At 46.5% G+C, this 8969-nt stretch overlaps 1 protein-coding gene across 1 annotated transcript in view; it reads left to right on the forward strand.

Moving 5' to 3' along the window:
- Nucleotides 1-8969, forward strand: part of EDA2R (ectodysplasin A2 receptor) — a 311154-nt gene that overhangs the window by 256754 nt on the left and 45431 nt on the right. The window lies entirely within an intron of this gene.

Consider the following 8969-nt stretch of genomic DNA (forward strand, 5'->3'; position numbering starts at 1 on the left):
CTAGGCATATCAGTCCTTCGGTTTGAGTCCGGAGTGCATTATTTGCTATTTAAAGGCCCTCAGGTTGAGCAAATGCCACGGAAAGCTGCATAAAAAGCATCTTCTGAGAGTGCTTGCAGGCACTGACTCGGACCAATTATTGCAAGAAGCCCTAAAATATACAATTTAACTTCATTGCATTGAATTCGACGAGATTTACACACGGTAGCTCGCTCTTCGGAGTGACGGTGAGCTGCGGGCCGGGCCGACAGAGACGGGAGGGGGACGGGAGGGGGGCGGCAGGGCCGGGGCGGCAGGGCCGGGGCGGCAGGGCCGAGGAGGCGCCGCGGCCGCCGCCGCCCCCCGCCTCACCGGCCGCCATGGCAGCGGCGCGGCCGCGCCTCCACCCCGAGGGCGAGCCCCGGCCGCGGGCGGGAAGGAGCGGGAGGGCGCGGCCGCGCATGCGTGGCGCCGCCGGCGGGGCAGCGGGCACGCGTCGCCAGGGGCGCCGGAGGGTGCGCGGCGCCATCTTGTGCTGCCCCGGTCGCCTGCGGCCGGGGGAGCGACGGTCCTTCAGGCGGGACCGGGCATGGTCCACGGCCTCCTGAAAGCCCACAGCAACCTTCCCAGCTTGGTGGACGTGTAATGATATTGCAGCGCCTAGTGTCGATAGCTGTCACTGCTGTTGCTGTCAGAAAGAGCTGAAAGCAAGACCTGCCACGAGTGTGTGGTGCTCAGATATGTAATAATTCTGAAAAGCCGGTGGAAGGTGTGTGGTAGGACAGGACGCCCACTTTCACACAAAATGTGCCCCCCCACCTCCTCCCCGTGGGGCTGCTGCTGCGGGTTCCCTGCCAGCGCTGGCTCCGTGAGGCCACCCAGCAACCAGGCTCTCGCTCCCCTCTCCTTGAGTGCACCCATCTCATCGCCTTGTTCTCGCCTCAGTGTCCTCTTAGTTGTCAGGGAAAGCAAGAGGTGGCTTACTGCTTTAGGCACGTTCACTTGGCAGCTGCAGCACCCTCACAGCCAGGACGCCCTTAGGGAGGCGAGACGCTGCAGCCCCAACAGCAGCGGGCCAGCCGCCCCGGGCTGCAAGAGGAGGCCCTGCTGTCCGAGTAACGCGGGAGGGAGGCACGGCGTTACCTCTCGGTTCTCCCAGGCTGCCCGGACTCCGGGGTTGCTCTGTAGGGTGTCTCTGTGTCATTTCTCCACACAACAGCACACAGAACAGCTTCATGCCACGTTTTGGTGAGGGCAGGGGGCCTGGAGTGTGCTGTGCCAGGGGCGTGGAACCAGCCCACCGCTCGATGAGGATTTGAGGGACACTGGAAACCGGGTCCGAAACCTTCAGAAATTGTGTAGACTATCATCCAAAAAGCCAGAGCTGTAGATTGCTGTTAACAATGCCAATCTACTGCCCAGAGTGGTAGCGTTAGCATTGTCTGTGTGCTGGCATTATGGCCTTACCACAGACAGATTTTTCACTGTCCAGTGTTAGTGCCATCACTAACACCGTTCCTCACTGGTTTGAAAACTGCCTTTGCACTTTGCTCACTTCCCATCTCGATATACTTGCAAAAGTGCTTAAAATCTCTGATTTCAGTTTTTGTCTGTTATTGTTGTTGGTTTTCCTACCTTTGCCATTTCTGCAGCAAAGTGAGGAGTGGCAGAATCACCCAGATTTCTTTTTCTTCTTCTTGAGAACCTTCTCACAAAGCCACATCACTGATCCCTTTTCTTGCAATTCCCTTCACAGTGAAAGCGCTGTGCTTTCATTATCATGGCTTTGTATTTCCCTGCTTTAAATCCATTTTAACTCTGTGAAAGTTTAAGTAACAAAGTTAGATGCTACTTGATGAAATGATGGCATTTTTTCTACCCGCTACCTTGGTGGTATCAGAAGATAGCAGGCTTTGGAGACTGTGGGTACTGTCAGACTTCCTTTACCCTCTTTGTCACAGCACCTTTGTCACCAATTTCTTCCTGGCCATCCTGTTGCTGTGCTGGAACAATTCCTTACTCTCTGTTCAATTAGCACACCCTCATTCTTCCAAGCTCCTCAGGCAGTCTCACATTCTCCCACCAGTTCCTCCCTGCACATGTCTGTCTTCTTTCTAGAACAAAAAGTTGCCATCCAAAGAGGCTAAGATGCCTTTTTCATGGTGCAGGCATCTGGCCGTCATTGTTCACATAGAGTTCCCTGGCTAGCCCACACTTCGGAACTTTCCCTCGGTGGTGATGAAGAATTCACACTATCTTTTGGTTTTGCTTTAGTTTCCTTTCTTTGGTTTCGTTCCTGAGGGTTTAGGATTCCTGCCCAACCCATGAATCTGTCACGTTTGCCAGTCAGACAGAGGTGCCTTAGCATGGTAAATATTACAGACACACGGCACTGCCTCCCTGATGAGTCGTATGTTTCTGCCTCTTTTGTCCAGTGTGCCTATATGTGTCCTGGCACGCCACTGAAGAAACAAAACTGAGTTTCAGTTTGGCCCACCTGAGCACACCACTGCTGAGTCTGAGCATGAATCTTCCAATTCTCCAAAAACTCCTTCTCTTCCCTTAAGCAGGATTTCATTGATGACTTTTCGAGTTCAGCACAGAATGCATGAATTAAGGACGAGTGGCATAAAGCTTCTCACCTTTTTCCTTTTGGAACTTTCTCCAACCTCCCGTGGACCTGAACCGCTTCCAGATTAGTCAGAGGGGTCACTGCAGAACAGCAGACAGCATTCACTCCCACTCCACACAAGCCTGGCAAAGCATTATGCTTTTTCCAACCCTGCTGCTAGTTCTGAAGTGAAGCAGTCAAGCCCTAGGCACAAATCCATAGTGTATTTATGTGCAGCAGTGCCACTGGAAGGCAAGGCTGGCCTGGCAGCATAGGTTATTTGTTTCATCCTGAGAGGTTCTAGTATATGAGATCAATATAAAGGCTTCAGCTGTAAAAAAAACAATTTTACATTCTCTCTCCTTAATTGCCTTGTCCTGTGTTGGAGTTTGCTTAGAAACTCGAGAAGCAAATCAGTCAGCAAGTCCTCTTGCTTTCAGCTCTTCCGATCTGGTTCTTCTCTTTCCTCTGTAATTGTAACACAACGTTCTGTTACCTTCTGCTCTTCCATCACTAACATGTGCTTGTACCCTTCTGGTTTTAAGCTCTACTGGTTTTTCATTTCAGCATTATTTTGTTGTAAACTATGATCTAAAGTCAGGATATCTGTTATCTATGACTTGTGTGCATGTTCCAACATATACTTCAGCTACAGAGCATGATAAGGATCCAGTTTTGGAAAATAAGTCCTTTTTTCACTTTACTGTTTCTCCAGCCATGTAACAGTGTGATAGGTGTCTTCCACTGAACAATAAATCCTCCTTCACACACCTCTTTAAGAATGGTGGAAATCACAATTTAAGTCTGCTTCCATATGGAACAAGAGCTGTTATACCAAAAGATACTAATGACGGTTAACAAACATGCCTGGGGTGGTGGGAACCAAAGTTCTTGATAAAGCTAATGGAAGAGGTGGCTACCTCTCATCCTGATAAATGGAAGGCACCTTTCTGTAACCACAGTGTAAACAATAGAAACCGTTGCCCGAGATGAAATGCTGTTCTGCAAGTCCTAAACAAGAAATAACTGTGGCAAAACAAGATGTTTCTGTAGGAAACTGGCTACCAGTGCTTGTGAGGCCTTGCAGCTTTGGCTGGCTTTGTGTTCAAGGCAGAAGGCAACTGGACAGCCTGAGAACTCACTGGAAGTTGGGTGCAAGGGGAGAACAAACACAGTGCTTCAGGGCACAGAACTGGCTAGAAAAGTGTGCTTGGAAACGGTCAGTGTGCAAAGGTCTAGCTATTGCTGACCTTTACCCTGTTTACAGAAAACAACTTTTGACACCTCTATGTAGGAAGGAATGAACTGAAAAAAGATCTGACTCACATCATCACTGTCACCTCTTAACAAAACAGTTCCGTAAGGCTTCAAGTAGTAGCCATGTGGACCCAGAGGCAACGTCCCTTGAAAACAAGGTGTCTTTTGAGCACTGCCCCCTGATTGCTTTACCGGTGTTCGTTCCACATCCTTTGTCATCTCTCCCAACAGCATCCTGACCCCTTCTGTTGCAGAGTCCCCCCACCTTGTCTAACCCATTTCTGCTACTCCATCCCCTTGACTCCCTCCCATTCTCCTAACTGCCGCCCCAGCAGCAGCACGCGAATAGCAGAGCAGGTCGTGCCTGAGCTCACTGTGTAGCTTTTCCTTTCATGAGAGTATTACTTGGGATCTCTCTCGTCTATCACCAACACCACTGATTGCACAAAACGTGTAGCGACTTGGTTTCGGTAAGGCATTTGCTGTTGAGCTACATCTGAGTGAAGCTAGCAAGGGCTTCAAAAGGTCACAAGGAAGCTATTAACAAATAGCTGTAAGGACAGAAAGGCAATATAATTAGGTAAGCCTCGCTCACTTAGGAAACCAGGTTATAAAGAGAGGTTGTTGACAGACATTCGCTGCTGGTATGCTCTTTCAGGGAAAGTAAACAGTAATGCTGTTATCCAGCCTATCAGAATCATAGGTGAGACTCTAAAATATCAGGAGACAGTGCTTCAAAAGCATTCGTTATTCATATTTCTGAAAAGAGCACTGTGGAGAAAAAAAATTAATTGTTTTGGAACTTTCAGACCATTTTTTGGTTATCCTGTGTGACTGGGAGGGCTTTGCTTTAAAATTCTGCTTTCAGAACAACCAAACAATGCGACCGATAGTTGAATGTAGTCATGTGGCACCAGGAGCTGAAGCTACAAATCTGAACATTGCCTGATTAATGATGAAATTGTGGGTGTTGGCAACACGGAGTGAGTGACAATCCAACTAAAATCCACATTTCGCATCATTAGCTTTGTGTGCCTCCCCTGTTTCTTGAAGAAACTCAATATTTCCTCTTTCTGCAAAACATTTAACAGATTCCTTTCTCTGTACAAAACAATTTGTGATACTGGGTAAGAAGAGAGTTCATTGCAAATAACCTTTGGGGATTTTTATTAACTTCTCATTGCTACCAGAATATGGGTTTGGGTTTTTTCCCCTTCTTTAAAGTTTATCTTATACTAAATTTATAACTGTGACTCTGTAGGTTTTTCTCTACCTATATAATATCAAGAAAATGGAACTAAAATCTGTGGAATGGTAATAATGTTATTTTATTTTTTTAACCTGAGGTAGGATTATTTATCTACTTTAATGCTAGACAGGGATATTAATGGCTGAATCAGTGTTAATCCATGCAGAGCAGGGAGAAATAAGGGTACAATATTTTTTGTTTGTGCAGTTTTAATGAGAAAATGGAAATGAGCACATCATTTTCAAGAGCAATTCCCATGATTATTGATTATTACTAGAAATAACTGTTAAATATTGAAGTAACTGTTTGAAGTACAGGATGCACAATTTTCATACTGATAGAACTTTTTATTTCAAAGGGTTACAGTCACTCACAAGTCACAGTTAAACCATTGTCTTTGATGGGATGAGATTTAATTATGAGACTCAGTTATTTCTGTATTCAAGACTAATTGATTTCTGGAGAAGGAAGTGATAGAGAAGAGTGACACAGAAGAGTGATGCAGAACTAATCTCAGTTATACACACATTCCCAGGCCAAGAAGCCAAGACATTCCTGGTTTATCATTCAAATAAAAAATTAATCTCAGGAAGGTGAAAATCACTTTTTTTTTTCCTAGGTATTTAAATGACGTAAAGAAACGTCAGCTCATTATCCAGCTCTTCAGTGTCCTCATGTAGAGCTTAAAAGCTGATCTACTTCAAGTGTCCAGGTCGGGTTCCTAGTTCCCTTAAGCACGCCAGACAGTCGGTGTTGAGGGAGAGAGACAGACCTGCAGGCTGCAGAGGTGCCAAAGCTGGACGAGGAATCTCTCTTTTTCTCTCTCAGCTTTACAGCATGCCCAGACGGGCTCTTTTGAGTTAAATGCATATAGATAGGTGTGTGAAATCTCTGCCTCCCTCCCCCCTTTTTATGTTTTTCTTCATTATGTAGTGCTTGGATTAACCCTTATGATACGCAGCAATTGTCCTTAAGAAAAAGAAGTTTTCTCAACAAGACTTTCTAGACAAGTAACCTCTCTGAGCCAGTGAGGTTTTGTGAAGCAAGACTGAGGGAGTCCTGCTCAAGGTGGAGGAGAGGGCAACAAGGAAGGGAGCCTCCCGTCTTGCAGACACACTAACGCCATGCACAATGCTGACTTCCCCTTTCTCTGGAATGTGAGCTCTCCCTCTCAGAGTCTGCTCAGCGCTGACTTTCAGACCAAGTTGTTTTTTTCTTTATGACCACTGGAAGCTTTGAGTACTCAGTGCCTCTGAACGGACAGGGCTGAAATCTTGCCTCCGCAGGAACCACTGGGCCAAAGATAAAAGTACAACTTCAGTCTTTTTGATCAGTGAAACAGGCTGGCTGGCATGAGCCCTGGCACAGGGCGTGAAATGGCATCCAGTGTTCAGTCTATTGTTAGCTTTGAATGTGGAATTCCCTGAACACCTACGAGTTACCCTCTGGCTTTGATCATCTCTGTTTATTGAAAAACACGATTAGCTGATACTGCTCTGCTGAACTTCTTGGAACCACTGATAGCTAGCGCTTCAGTAAAGGATCAGCAATGTTAATGCGCAAGGTTTTGGTCAACAGAAAGTATCTTCTGTAGGATAATCTCCCAAGTGTCTAGTCCCTTACTGCACACATTTAGTGTGCTTTTTGGAAAGTACTAGGAGCACCTCCTCTCATACTTCTGCTTTGACCTCCTCTGCTCTGGAATATATTTGCCGCTGTACGCTACAGCAAGCAGTAAAGCTTGCAATATGCTATGCTGCCTTTCGAGAATATTCTACAAGGACGGACATGCACAGTGAAAAATGGTTTTGTAACTGAGGCCTGATTTACTGCATGTGTATTTAACTGGGTCAACTGCCAGTATGCATGTCTAATGCAACAGGCTTTGGCAGTGTTTGGTAATGAATAAGGCAGTCACATGCCCAGTCTACTCTACCACCAGCGATTTTGGACGCACGCTCACAATAATTAACAAATTTGAACTCGTGCCATCTGTAAAGGGCTTCATGCTGTGTGGACCTTTTGTTCACAACAGACAGCTCTGTAGCAGTCTCAGCCTCTTAAATGAATCATTCCTTCACTGAAACAGTTATTAGGATGTTGTCTAACCCTTTCCACAGGAAAAAAAAGTCAAGTCTTCTTGCTGCGCTGGTACAATACTGTCCTAAACATTCTTCCTGACCCTCATGTGGCAATAGCATATGCCCCAAAGCCTGTTGGCTAGGAGGTCTATGTGATTTGTTTTACTATATTAGTGCATATGCAGGGGCGAATGTTTAGAGGTAGTCAGTTCTGGTTTTTGTAATGGCAGCAAGTATCTCCCCTTGTTACGGTTTTTGCTTAGCGGTTTTGTACCGTTCCCATGTTACTGTCTTTATCAGTGACTGCTGTAAGAACAATTAGGGCAGGTGTTAATTCATCTTATGATGGGATGAGTGAAAAACTCTGCTTCTTGTACCTTCACTGGATATCTGTCGTTACACACACTTCCGTTAGGCTCATTTTGACGCATCTCCCTCTAATAAGGGAACTCCAGGAATCCCTCTGTCACCAGAGGAGGGGAGGAGGCCACTCACTACCAGCAGCACGACATTCCCTTGGCTTCAGTTGCACAGCTAGCTGACTGGCTGCCAGAGGTTCCTCTGATTTAGAGGGAAACGCATCTCTGGATGCCTCTTCTTTGGCTTGCCCAGCTCATGACCACTTGGAGAGACACGATTTAAACCTTCCAGAGTGTGAAATGGGAAGTTTGTGGAGGGCAATGTCTATACTTCTCTTTCATCAGAGAATTCCCAAGACCTTTCTGCTACTGTCACATTGCTCTCAGTTGCCTGCGCCTGTCCTATCTGCTTCCAGTCCTCTCTTAGAGGATGCCACATCATGTTCAACTGAAATGGTAGAAAAGGTCATTAATGTCAAGCATAACACAATGTCCCGGTTTGGACTGTCTAGATGGGCCATGTGTTGCATGTGGGGGTGTGGAAAATCAGGCAGAGGTCAAGGGTGAAGCCAAACCCTGAGGTCAGGACGAGGCAGAGTCAGAAACTGGGGAAATCTGTGGATGCGCTTGGCCAGCAGGCAAGGCATGGCCAACGACCAGGAGAGCAGGACTACAGCAGGAGCTGGGGCTTGGAGCACTGATAAAATGAAGAGAGACACGACCGACAAAGAGCTGCTCATGGCATTTCCTTAGGTAACGGATTGGTGGGGAAGCCCGTCAGTGTGGACCATAACCTGCTTTCAGCTGCTCAAGCTCAGGCTCTATGTTGTCATGGAGCCTGGCTGCAGAGGGCTGCGGGTCGCTAATTATCAGCTGGCTGGGTGCAGGTCAGGACACGGTGCTTAAACAAGTTCACTGCTCTCCTGAAATGGATGGAATATATTAGGTTAGCTCCTACATACAACACAGCGGTCCTTGCTTGCTGACCAAGCTGACATGAGGTGGTCCTACTAGTTCTCTTCAGAAACAGCAAAATTTTGAAGCCTACATTCTTAAGCTGGCCGTAAGCTACTTTAATTCCTCAAGTTTCTATGTGTACGTCCAAAATCATTAATTCATGGGGATAAAAGGGCATGATGAGAGCTATAGATGGATGACCTTTTAAGACGGTCATAGGCATCTCCAAATAATTTTGGTGTCATACAATGTATGTGGGAAGTTGTGTGAAAATAATTTCTTGCTGTGTTTTAGCACTTCCTGCTTCCAGCTGGGTCACAGATACATGCAGACAGGCTTCCCTGCAATGTTTCGACACTTGTATTTCTCATTTGGGCCAGACATACTGGGAAAACCAGTATTTAACTGTTACAATTTGGCAAAGTTCCAGTTCCGCTTGACTTTAGGTGAAAAGTAAAACAGAAAGTGAGGGAATA

This window comes from Mycteria americana, chromosome 10 (assembly GCF_035582795.1).
Source record: "Mycteria americana isolate JAX WOST 10 ecotype Jacksonville Zoo and Gardens chromosome 10, USCA_MyAme_1.0, whole genome shotgun sequence".
Classification (NCBI taxonomy): domain Eukaryota; kingdom Metazoa; phylum Chordata; class Aves; order Ciconiiformes; family Ciconiidae; genus Mycteria; species Mycteria americana.